This window comes from Phallusia mammillata, chromosome 1 (assembly GCF_965637545.1).
Source record: "Phallusia mammillata chromosome 1, kaPhaMamm4.hap1.1, whole genome shotgun sequence".
NCBI lineage: Eukaryota > Metazoa > Chordata > Ascidiacea > Phlebobranchia > Ascidiidae > Phallusia > Phallusia mammillata.
The window spans coordinates 8818434-8827975 of record NC_137252.1 but is presented as its reverse complement, the minus strand read 5'-3'; positions in this window follow the sequence as shown (position 1 = coordinate 8827975).

Sequence of the window (9542 nt, the reverse complement as noted above, 5' to 3'; positions counted from 1 at the left end):
ATTATATGCGTGTTTATGCACAAAAATAACCGCGCCGTTGGATTAGTCCTTGCTGCGGCTTGCGAAAATCTGGCATCTTCATTGCACGTTGTACGGTCCTCAGACTTGTATTGGAATATGTACGTGACTCTCTAGAGCTGAAATATAGCAGTGTAAAACGCTGAGATTAAATTATTATTAGTCAAACCTAATCATTGGTTATGTAAGTGTGTGGTGCTATAAAAAGATATGTGGCATTCTTAAAGTGTTTTGGATTCTGGTAGTTAATGCACGCAGACTGGGAATAAAAAACTTGCGGTATAATTCCCTTTTCAAACTTTGATCTTTCTTATAAAGTTGTAACATCCCATTTTAAAATACGTAGGCTATAATTGTTTCACTGTCCTAAATCACAAGGCTAAGAGTACAAAAGAAAAAAATAACTTAATATTTCGATGAGAAATTTCGTGGTATAGATTGTTTGCAAATCAGGATTACAAATTCGTCTGAGCACACTATTTCCATGAATATAAACACACTACACACTTATGAAAATCGGTTGTTCATTTATCCTTTGGGACTGGTGTATTTTGACCTAACTTTGTGGGTTTGGTTCATCATAAATTTAATTTAAAATTTGGTCGAAACGTTTCAAAAAAATATACGTAACACAGCTGTGTTATTTCCCAGCAATAGTTTCTCGCCACTGTTCGTGATCCAGATTGCCTAATATCGCAGCCGTAAAAGTTATTTTTCTGTCGCGGGATTTTCATATTATTTGTGTGGGCGATTATGTGTGTGGATTTTTCGACATTAACGCTGCCCACGTCATTCCGCAGAAGAATAACGTCGCTAATGGGCGCCTAAAATTGAATGCAACAACTGCAGATTTTCCATGGACCGTTGACGCATTGTGGACGTAGCGCACGCTTTTTAAATTAAGGCTATTTTGCAGCTGGCTAATTGCATCAACGTAAATGACTAAGTACGTATTGAACAGGGTACGCATTTGGAATGCAATTTATTGCGTACATTCAAGATCAAAACAGCCACATTTTGTTTTTAAATGTTCGTTTTTTTATATTTCCTCTATTGTTGGGTGTAGAATACTGGGGTATACCCCTTAGATAAAACCATATAAATCGTATTTTTAGTAGGCTATTACTGTACTAAATAATTTTGCATACTATACTCTATAGATTTTCCAATTTATGGATTTTTGCATGTTGCGTCAAGAAACACGCAACTGATTGTGTTTATGACTAATTTCAAAATAGGTTCTCTGGTTTACTTTGCATTTGAACAGAATCCGTGCAACAAATTTGGGCATCTTACATCATTTTTTTGTCATTTCCTAAATTTGAAAAAAAAACCTTCCGCCTAATTTAAAAACCAGCGCTAATTGTGTTTGCATCATAAAATTCACGCTACAAATCGTGTAAATTATGAGAAATATACGACCGAACAACTCAAATATCTGCCTGGGCTTTTTAGTTGAATCCGAAGTAAAGAGAAAGCTTTAATTTGTTTAATGTCGCAGACAAAAAATCCAAAGTTCAACAGATAAACTCATACAATAGTGATTCATTAAGGCATGTCTAACTGACAATAGGCGCGTGTGGGTTAACGATGTTCTCTTTGCCCTCTGGCCACCAGCCAATATGCGTAGGCGCAATATAGTTGCGTCCACCGCCAAATTTGGTGTCCAATTCCGAGAAACTAAAACCGTTGCTAAAATACACAAAGCTTTTGTTTTACCAAATGCCAAGCGTAATGCGATTTATCTAATGCCTTGTGAATACTGATGTTGTTGGTAAACCTGAGCCTTTCAATGTAAGTTATGAGCATATTTCTCAAAGAGTTTAGTGCGCTCATCAATGGTTGTTTTTATCAAATCTAGGACAACAGGCGATTGGTTCAAGTCTTTGAAACAATGATCTGATTTTTCAAATCGATTTCCTTAGTTTGTCCTTCAAAAATAAAAAAGAATTTGAGTAAATGAATATGGTTTTATCACAAAATTCGCAAAACAAAACAAATTCCTCAAAAAAGCGGAGTTCGAACATTTTTGTTGTGAATACGGACTTCGTCAACTAAGAATGAACAAAAATTAACATTCGGTACACCTTGTGTTTAGGTGGGGCATGTATTTTCATTTGGGATTTTTTCCCGCTTGTCTCATGAGTAACACGCCACGCGCCACTTACGTACACTTCTCGAATTGACCCAGACATTACATCAGCAAGTTGGGCCGACATGAAACCGGTTTATCCAAGTTACAATTTTGGTGTTAAAATCACTTTTCACAATTTGAATATTCAGTGACGCTGGACGGAAGGAACGAAAGGCCTGTTTGAGCGGACGTTTACGTATGCGTGCAACCCCTTTACACAACTTCGCGTGTTTCTTCCGATACACGTGACGAATTTGCATGTTCTTTTTACATGTTAATTAACATGATTTGTTCCCCGGTGAAAACAACAACAACATAAGTCACCATCCCGTTCTCCACAGTATTGTTATACTGGACATCCTATAGTTAATGATTACGAACAATAAGGTACAAGGGTTTTTCTCGTGAGTCAGTGTCAATAGGCAAATGCACGTATGAGCCGTTGCATTGAAGATGCAAAAATACCTCTTTGAAATATCCATGAGCCGTTGCATTGAAGATGCAAAAATCCCTCTTAAACGGATTTTGCAGGTTAGTTAAATCATAGTTAAAGCGACGTATATTTTGACCTAAACCCCGTCTTAACCCCATAACACTAACACAGCCTGATCCCGACTTACAAGTAACTAAAGCCATATGTTATCAATGAAATATACAGACACAATGTTTAGTCCAATACTTTGAAACGTGTAACCTTATCGTCTCATTTACTCCATTTAATGTTCACCTCATAAGACACACCCATAAAGGATTTGGCAACCCACCACTCCTGTGTCCTGTGTACTATAGTACAGTGTATATATACACTATTTTAAGATAAAATCTGATAACGCTTACTGGTGTCTTGATTTGACGCAATCTGGTGGCGGCTTTCTGTGACGAAACGCTTGTTAAATGCGTCAAGACGCCATTTGATACTCAACATTTGGAATTTTTGCGTCGACATTTAGGTTCTAAATGCGTCAAGCGTCGCGTTTTAAAACTGCCAGGCACGATTGTCGTAAAACAATTAACGCCTTGTTTAGCATAAAGACCTAATCTATTTTTTTAAATATAATGTTACTTAAGAAGACTAAGTACTTTATAATCAATTTAATGATCTGACTTATCCATATTGTGCGTTCTAACAATTAACCTACATTAATTTTATTTCAAGTTTCGGCACATGAGTTTTGCGTCAGATTCTACATTTCTGAAACCATATTCAGTGTTTTTCTACTGGCTAATTAACTGTCATTGGGCATTTTAACTTTCCTTAAGTCATGATGATGACATGGTGGTTTGATGATGGCTAAAACTTATTTCGGAAACTCGATGCAATAGAGTAAACTGCAATAGAGCAAACTGTAGTAGCCTAACTGGTTTACAGTGAAATATTATAGCACGTGCAATATGAAGTATACCATAATTGTATCTGCCCTGAAGTATTCGTGTACACCGGCAATTACAACAAAGGTTATCTCAGAAAAAATCGTCTTCCTGGGCATGCGACACGTTTATTTAACACAAAAGTTTCGCATTAAACAGTAGAAGGTCGTCCACAATGCAAAAGTTAATATACAATGGCGCCACTATATTTGTTTTGATTTGATCACGGTGTGATGATAGCATTAATGTAAAATGCAACAAGCAAAAGTGTAAGAATGGCAGAATTTGGTGTTTGAGGCGCTTTACTGCCGCCAGTGTACGGTTTACTGTTGCATCCTTCTGTAAAAATATACATTAAAGTTTAAAACAATAATTTGACTCAAAACTAAGTTCTCTTTCAATTCAGTTACAATGATATTTAGTTTTTATTAAATTTAATAACCGTTTTTATCACGTTTGATAAGTGAGTTGAATTTCAATCATAGCAAATACCTGTTGAGCATTTTTCGATGCAGTACTTATTGTCAAACAGTTTTTGTTTTACATTTTCGCATTCGGATTTATGTGGATGTCCGCAGCCTCTCATAATAATTGTCGAATTGAGCATTCGCTCTGCAAATTTACACAAACGTATGTTATTAAACTTAGCTATAAAACGACATACAAAACAAAGAATGTCAAAACACAGAACATTTTTAAAAATTACATGAAAATCAGCTCATAAAAATTAGAATGATTTTAAATGATTCTAATTACAAGTAAAAATTGCCATGAATTATACAAAAGTAATGGTTTGTGTGTTTTCCAATTTCGAATTTTTTATCCCATGAATTGTGTACAAAAGAATTTTGTTATTAAAAAGTTTGATTTTTATTGTAGTGTAGGTGACAACAACTTGGATGCTTATTGTCTCTGACCCTGGTGTATTTAAATTGACAGTCTCGCAGCAGGTATGTAAGCCACAGCCAACTTACCGTGTATGGAAATAGTAACACACACGTCTGTGGCCAATTGACACGGTCTAAGGTATTTGTCGGAAATGTTGGGTCCCGAGCAGTTGTCTGTTTTAAACGGGTTAAAACGCAATGAGCCTCCCAAGCATGTATAGCACGAAATACCTTTGACTGCAAACAATGTAGAGTTTAAGTTCAAAATTTATACTTTGTTGTAGACTTTTGGTGCTTTTATTCTGAGTTTTTGGTTTGAGCCATGTTAGAAAAACAAACTTACTTGCTGGTACAAAAGACGCGATGACTGCAGCAGTGATAAAACGCACGTACATATTATGTGTCGTATTACGTGATGCTTTTGTAAAAGAATTTTAAGTGTAGTTTAAGTACACTTTTAGTGCTCTCTTGTCCTGTCTCTTGAACGTGCTAAATGCTAATTCGCTTATATTTTTGACAACATCTGCACATCTTAGCTCCAAACAGCTGTTACCCTAATTGCAACGAACATTACCTGCGGTCTGGTCGGGGTGACACGTTCATAAGAATAGATGCAAACATGTTCTTGTTGTGTAACTAAAATTTACATATAAAACTGCTTTGTTAGGTGTTTATCATAGCAGATTTGCTTATGCTGGCAATATTCCAGAGAAAACAATTTGCAGTACGTATTTTGACAAGTTGTATTGTCATGCATTCGGATCTTATCATGCATGAATGACAAACCGACGATAACAAGTTTACTGTTCATTACACGTTTGTTTATGCCCAAGTTTGTAGAAAACACCAGTTCAACCCATTGTCTAAAGCAGGGCTTCTCAAACTTTCTTCCTCTGCGACCCCATTTCGGAAAAGAGAATTCCACGTGACCTCTCGACGGGTATAGCCTATACACGTGAATGATGTTTAAACAATAAATGTACGCACGTATACCATTTATTGTGATTGACATAATACCGCATATTGTTTCGCGACCTCAAAACTTTATTTCGCGACCCCAATTTGTGTCGCGACCCACAGTTTGAGAAGCCCTGGTATAAAGCAGGAGTCGGCAACCTTTTAAGCGACGCGTGCCAATTTCCTTGTGGTAAAGACTTCGCGTGTCAACATTTTAGTGGTTTGTGCCAGCTAGTACTTCCAAATAAACACGCAAATCAGTTGATGTGCCATGATAAATCACCTCTGGTCAAGACTTTGGTTTAAAATCACATAGAACATCGTAATTTTAATTACCGCTTGCTGATTTACCAAACTGAAATGTAAGTAACCGGTAAAATATCATGCTTCCATGCGTTTGATCTCTATGTAGCAGATTCACATCTAGTTACGATTGGTTTATTGGCAGTTTAAAAGTCAAAACGATTGGCAGTTCTTTGAAGGAACACTCAAAGGTCACTGATGAGTGACATCTTAGTCGCGAAATAACTCCTCCAGTTTATTTGCAACATCCTCCAGATTATCGTTGTTGTCCTCTGCCTCTTGTTCTTCATCTAAATTTTAAATAGAGATTTAATAGTGGTCAAACCAATCCAAAAACTACATAAAGCAGTAGCTCAAAATCGCTGTTTGACTTTCCAACTGTACTTTTACTTGGAAGACTGTACTTTAACTTGGAATTTAAAATTGTATGTTATAGGGCTTTTTGTAAGGATTTTTAGGTAACAGCTATTTTAAGTTAGTTAGTTAATATCTACTTTCTAATTAATTGCATTATTGATACAATCCACCACTGCATGGCGGCTGTAAAAACAACATTAGGGGCGATAGGTTTGAGCGCAGTAATGGTTGCAGTAACTCTGGATAAAAGCAGCGTTTTGCTGGTGAAACTTTTGTTGTAAAAGAATCTTATCTAAAAAAATGTACAAAAGGACAAAAATTGATTTCACTAGGTTTATCTCAAGCTTGATAAATTTAGCTAAAGTGCACGAATATAAAACAGTATTCTACATCACTTTGTAAAATTAAAGTTGTGGACAAACAAATAATATATCACACCTCCGAATTTTCGTCGCCTTAAGAGGGGCCACCCGCCTTCAGATTCTTCAACCATGGTGCAGAGCACGCCAATAAGGAGGAGAGCGAGCAAGAGCTTGTTCATCTGCAAAACATCAAATGTTACCAAGCTGTTTCGACTCATTTTGTTAACCAAACAGCTTCCACCACTTACCTTGAATGCTTGTTTGTGTTGGTCACAAAATGAGTATCGATTGAGCTGTTTTTTTCTCGTATTTATACCCTTTGACATATGCTGTGACATATAATGATGCTCGGGCCAAATCAAATGTGCTTTGTGGAAACTGGCTGGAAATTGACCAAATAATACGTTTTCACCTTTTCTGTTTAATTATTAATTCGTTCAGTACAGCAATTTATCATTACTGCCAATTTTCGAGTCGTTTGGTAAACGCAATTTAGAGCTAAAGCAACTGGACAAAATTATTTAAATCAGCAAACATAATACACCACATTAAAAAATTTGCTGCGCTGTGATTTGAATCTTTCTAAAAAACAAAACGTGTGACAAAGTCGTTTGACGAATAATATTTGAGGTTGAGGCTACCTTGATACCTTAGTTAATAATAAGGGATTTATGTAATTAGTACCCAATCTTATTGAAACGTTTGGTTGTTGAAAGAGATATTTGTCGTATTTGCCTTATCAATTTAAAAACCGTATAAAAACCTATGGTTAATGACGGCCGAACATGTAAGTTTAATTTATTTGTCGAAAAAACATATCTCAAAATTTATAACTGCATCAATGAAATACCTTAAAACGTAACACTAACTGGTCGTTTGCAAAAGATCGCCAACATGGTTATAAGCATTAGGATTAAATGAAACCTTTTTTATGGAAATCGCGTGTCCATGATTACATAAAATATATGTTTTCTGCTGACACCATGCGGTAAAACATAAGTCTTCCAAAATGAAAACCAGCAAACAATCACTTTAAATTACATCTAACTCCAATGTGTCCCATAAATCCAACTCCACTTCTCACACGCTTTATAAAGCTTTTTGTGTACTTAATCTGACACGGTGACGCAATCTTGTGATTTGACATAAACCATACCATGTCCACTTAGTACCAAATTTGCGGATATTTAGTCACAATTAGTTAAGGGTCTGTCATTTTATGGTGCATCTCTCGTCTTTTGATCTCTTCTATGTCTTTGTATTAAACTGTTTGTACCACTATAAAAATATTTTAACAAATTTGTGTGCTTTAAAATCGGATATCTTAAATTTGCAGGGTTTTAGGGTAATCCGTTTAGTCCAGTTTAGGGTGAAAGTACAAATTTGTGACTGTAAACGTAGACGATTTTGCTTTGCAACTGGAAAATTGCACGCATGATCTGAAACTTTACATGTCGAAAGAGCTATAGCACTTCTACATATTTCGAAGCATATGTCACTTGTCGCTTGGGTTGAACATGCTGCAGTTGTACAATATGTTTAACAGCGCACAGGAAACTGTTGAGCAGCAACTAATTTCGGAATTTTGATTTTGACTTGCAGCTTTTATTTCCTGGCAAACTCGAAGTTATTGTGTTTAGCACCATTGTTTTTTCCCAGCACCGCCCCTATGTTGTGAACTTTAATTTCCTCCATATGGATGTTAAAGCAGAAAGATGTTATTGAACTTTGTGTGAGCTTTCACAATGTAAATAGTAAAAATTCAACGTTCAGCAGACAAACCCATACAATAGTGATTCATAAGTGCATGTCTAACTGACAATAGGCGCGTGTGGGTTGGACAATATTGCCCTCTGGCCACCAGCCAATATACGTAGGCGAATAAAGTTGCGTCATCGGCCAAATTTGGTGTTGAATTCCGGGAACCTAAAAGCGTCGCTGTACTCAATGGAGGCTGAATATTCTTGCTATACTTTGCGAGGATTTTTTTACTTTATTCGTTGGTGCGCGTAATGCGATTGATCTATGTCTTGTGAACACAGATGTTGTTGGTTAACCTACTGCCTTCCCTTACTATAATTTTGTTCGTTCTTCTGTGGCTGCTTTTATGAAACTGTAAACAACAGCTAGGCGATTGATTTATCAAAACAATGTCCTTGTATTGCTTCACGATTGACTTTTTAAAAAAAATTTCTTACTGGTCTTGAGTTCATGATAATAGACTAGTTTTGTCACAAGTTTTTTTTTGAAAAAAGAAATCCATCAGCGAATCGCTTATACGTTTGAACGTTTAAGTGCAGAAACTTGGTCAGCTAAGAATCAACAAAAAATTAAAATCTTGGACAGGCCTGGTGTTTAGATAGGTTATATCTTTATCTGTGATTTTTTGTCGATTGTTGTAGGTCTCATGAGTAACACGCCACGCGCTACTTACGTAAACTGCTCGAATTGACCCAGACATTACATCAGCTATTTGGGCCAACAGAAAACTTATCTATATGATGAATTACAATTATTTGTAACAATGCATTACATTTGCAGTTTGACTGGTCAAACTAGAGTTTAAGCGCCCTGCATGTTTTTACCCGAGCGCCATCTTAACCCTGTAAAGTATCAACCCGACCTCGATATACAATTGGAAACTAAAGCCATAAGGTATTGATTGAAATCTACAGAGACAATATTTATCTAGTTTGGAAAGTGCGACCTTGTCGTCTCATATTCAATTTAATCCAATTATAACAGCACAACTGACACACACATAAAGATGTTACGTCGCACTACGCCTGTGTAAGAAACAATAAACCTTAACAACCCTTACTGGCGACTTGATGTGTTGTGGCGGCTTTTTGTGACGAAATGCTTCAATGCGTTAAGACGTCATTTGAAACCGCTGATTTAAAATTTTTGCGTCAACATTTAAGTTCTAAATGTGTCTTTTGTGCCTCGTTTTAAAACCGGCAGGCACGATTCTCGTAAAACGATTAACGCCTTGTTTTTAATAAAGACCAAACGTACTTTATTTAGTCCATAATATTGCTTAAAAAGTTGAAGTACTTGCTCATAAATTGACTTTTCCATATTGTGCGTGCTAACAATCAACCTACATTAGTTTTATTTTACGTTTCGGCACATGTTTTTGACTTTGTCAGATTC